The 4,069-nt window shown below is 45.5% G+C and overlaps 1 pseudogene; it reads left to right on the top strand.

The window, feature by feature from the left end:
* Positions 1-217: 217 nt before the first annotated feature.
* LOC136388393 (small ribosomal subunit protein bS6m pseudogene) lies at positions 218-3,333 on the top strand (annotated as a pseudogene).
* Positions 3,334-4,069: the final 736 nt, after the last annotated feature.

The following is a 4,069-nucleotide window of genomic DNA, read 5'->3' as shown; positions in this document are numbered from 1 at the left end:
CCGTGGCTTCTCTAAGCAAGTCCCTCTCAGCTGCCTCTCCTGGCAGCTCTCTACCACACCTGGGGGCGCACCACCCAGGGACACCTGCTCCCTGACAACCAGGTAGATGGAGGAAAGCAGCGACTTCTGCTGGAAGGCTGAGCAGAAGCTTTCTCAATGAGCCATTGGACAGCCCTGACAACTGGTGCCAAGAGGACTTTGTGGGGAAGTGTGGAGCATGGAATTATCCAGGTTTCTAGGCAGGGACCTGGCAGGTACTTGCCTGCTCAGCCGGGCCCAGGCTCACCTAAGCATTTCCTGCAAAAGGAAAACTAAAATTTGCTTCCCCCTTCTCCTCTGGACAAATGACTCTGAGTACTTATTCTGATTCATCTCCTCTGGCTGGCAGTCGGGTTCTGTCTTCATTTGACAGGGTTGACAGCCTGTGAGCCTGTGGTCTACCTGTCCTGGTTCTTCCAGACAGCTCTCCTGTCCTGTTGCTAACAAGTGTCACATCGGCACTGCTTCCGACAGGGCTGCAGGTCGGGGTCAGGCACGTTCTTCAGCCGGCACCAGGGATCTGGTTGAGTCTCGATGCAGGTCATGGTGGACCCCAGGACCTAGGGCAGTGCTTCCCGAAATGTGATATCTGCACAACAGTTAATACATGACATGGTTTTCAGTGGCGTGAGGTTTGAACATTTGACTATAGCATAAAGATACTGAGATACTGTTTTGTTTTTATTTTTTTTAGGATACGAAGCATCACGTTAAACTAGATTTTTGCTCAAAACATTTAAGGGAGAAAAAAAATGCGTCGGTTTAAAGAATACCAAGACAGTAACAGTACTGGTATGCATATGGAAAAAGTCACAAAGATCATACATGAAAAATAAATTTTAGGCAAAATTAATGCAGGGAGGAAGCTATACTCTCTACAGAAAGAGGGAAGTTATTCACTTATCCATTCATTCAGCAGCTTTCTGAACCCGCTCTGCTGGGCTGTTGCAGGGTGGGAGTGTTGACATGGTGAGCATACAGGATACTGGTCCACGGCTGGGTCACGGGAGCCATCTGTGAATTGTACTGGGATTGGGTGACCGGCATTTAGCAATAGCGAGTTGTAGGATCAGGTGCTTGGTAGTTCTGAGAAACGTCTAGTATCAGAAACCGAAAATTGGATAATGTTGGAGGCTGGTCCATGAGGAACTTGGACATCTTCAGAGAGATATAATCAATGTGTTTCCCTGAGCCCAAAATGAGTGGCAGTCAGGGCACGACCAATCCAGTTGGCAGCCTTTGAGAAGCTGATTTTTACACGGTGGCTGCTTCTACTGAGTGAGGGAAGAAGGGACTTGGCGTGGCTGTCCCCCTTGCCTTTGGTGTGGTGCAAGACCGCAGTATTTACTGGCTCGGAGTGGACGTAATTTCCGAACCTGCACAACCCTAGAAGCTATCGTTCTCATCTTAGACATTGTCCATTGGCACCTGGTTGTGGCAACTTCTAGGAAGATAATAAGCTGTCTTGTTCCATCCAAATCAACACACTACGACCACTTCCCAGCAGAGCAAAGTACAGTGTCTTGTGCAAGGGGCGCCTTCGGCAAATGCCCAAGCCGATTCACTCTGGGCATCTTGTTTCTTTTAATCTGGATATTACCTGCTATCAACATTCTTGGCCCATTTTCTGCTCTTGTCTCTGTCTTACTCCCTTAGTATTGATTATTTTGAAGTTTTAGGAAGTAGATAAGTAACAGTCTATGTTCTCCCCCTGAGAGATTGGCAAAAATGTCAGGCTGATAAAGGTCAAAGTACCTACCCTCTGTATTACTGATGGAGCTGGAGTCAAATGGACCAGGCCTGATGTAAAGTGGCCTTGCTGAGTGAGGAGCCCTGAGTCAGATGTGCCTATACATCCAAGACTAGAACGACTTCTTCACACTCACAGGCCTCCCCCAGTGGAGATAGGCCCTCCACAACATGGTGGGGAGGAGGTGAAAAACAGGTATGCAGATAGGCAGATGCCATTTAGAGGATATAGGGCAAGTATGGAAATTCTGAAAGAGTCATTTTGCCTCCTGTGGAGGAACAGCCAGGAGTGTTACCCAAATAGCCTTACAATTCAAAGTGATCTACAGATTCAATACAATCTCTGTCAGAATTCCAATGGCATGGCTTCTCGGCCTTTTGGCTAAGATCAAGTGTAGAATTCCAATGGCATTTTTCATAGAAATAGAAAGCACAATCCTAAAATTTGTATGACATCATAAAAGACCCTGAATAGCCAAAGCAATCTTGAGAAAGAAGAATAAAGTGAAGCCATCACACTTCTGGATTTCAAATGATATTGCAAAGCCCTAGTACTCAAAACATTATGGTACTGGCATAAAAACAGACATAGATCCATGGAACAGAATAAAGAACCCAGAAATGAGCCCATGCATATATGTATATGGTTCGATTAATTTATGACAAAAGCCCAGAGAGTACCTAATGGGGAAAGAATAGTCTCTTCAATAAATGGTATTGGGGAAACTGGATATCCACATGCAAAGGAATGAAACTCTTACAGCACACATGCAAATCAACTCAAAATGGAGTGAAGACTTGAATGTAAGACCTGCAAGTGTAAAACTCATAGAAGAAAACATAAGGAGTGAGCTCCTTGACATTGGTCTTGGCAATGATTTTTTGAATTCAACACCAAAACCTAAGGCAACAAAAAGAAAACGAAACAGGTGGAACTACACCCAACTATCCTCACTTTATTTTATATATAAGCAGCATTTTTTTAATACAAAAAAGAAGCAAAATTTGACTTCAAAACAATGTCCTGAACTTCATTCAGCAGGTAGCCCCTTGCAGAAAAATGTCAAGACTGGCAGGGGGCTTTCGCTGCCTAGCCGCCTTCTGGCTGACCCCTCAGCCGGGCTCTCCCTCTCCAGCATCCCCATCCCCAGAGCAGCACTGCAGTCCTGGGTTTGGGCAGCCCCACTGGAGCTGATCTTGATCCTAAAACCCATGCAGCTCCAGAGACTGCTGCTGCTCTGAAACGGATGACAGAAGCCCTGATGGACAGAGGGCGATATGGAGGGACTTGGAAACCCTGGGAGAATGCATGCTCCTGTATAAGATCTCTGCCTACAGTCTGGGCACATTAGAGGACAGTATTTCTTGGTGGGATTTTAGGCACCAGCAACAGCTGTTGAAAGCATAATGGAGCACTTGTCTTGAGACATTGATATAATTAGACCTACTACTGTAAAACGCCCTGTGACCCAGGAAGGAAAGGAGTGTGAAGGGGTTGTCCCTGCCCACTTGAAGAAATACTATTCCACAAAGAAGAGGAAATGAGAAGATTCACCAGATTTTAGCCAATTATTTCATTCTCTCACTCATGAGCATCATGAATTAATCATTTACAAGCCTGACCTTTACATAAAAGTGTATTACAGGTGCCATTTAAGTTTTCTAGGTATTTTTAGCTCTAGATCTCCCCACTTTGCTGTGGCAGGTGGGGCAATGGCTTGCTTGGAGCCACTCTGTAATCTGTGGGGTACCAGAAAGTCATTCTTTTTTTTTTTTCCTTTACAGTGCCAGAGAGAGAGTCAGAGTGAGGGACAAATAGACAGGAAGGGAGAGAAATGAGATGCATCAATTCTTTGTTGTGGCACCTTAGTTGTTCATCAATTGCTTTCTTATATGTGCCTTGACCAGTGGCTACAGCAGAGTGAATGACCCCTTGCTCAAGCCAGCAACCTTGGGCTCAAGCCAATGACTTTGGGCTTCAAGCCAGCAACTTTTGGGTTCAGGCCAGCAATCATGGGGTTATGTCTATGATCCCATGCTCAAGCCAGCAACCCCGTGCTCAAGCTGGTGAGCCCAAGCTCAAGCCTGTGACCTCAGGTTTTCAAACCTGGGTCCTCTGCATCCCAGTCCGACACTCTATCCAGTGCACCACTGCCTGGTCAGGCAGCACATCATTCTTGATTTTGTCAAATTAAATGTAATTTTCTTGTTGGTGAGGTCTTTTTGCCCTACAACAATAACACCATTTTGAACAACAAAACTTATAAAAGTGTTGTGGACT

Source organism: Saccopteryx leptura, chromosome 1 (assembly GCF_036850995.1).
Source record: "Saccopteryx leptura isolate mSacLep1 chromosome 1, mSacLep1_pri_phased_curated, whole genome shotgun sequence".
Taxonomy (NCBI): Eukaryota; Metazoa; Chordata; class Mammalia; order Chiroptera; family Emballonuridae; genus Saccopteryx; species Saccopteryx leptura.
This window is presented reverse-complemented; position numbering and strand designations above follow the sequence as displayed.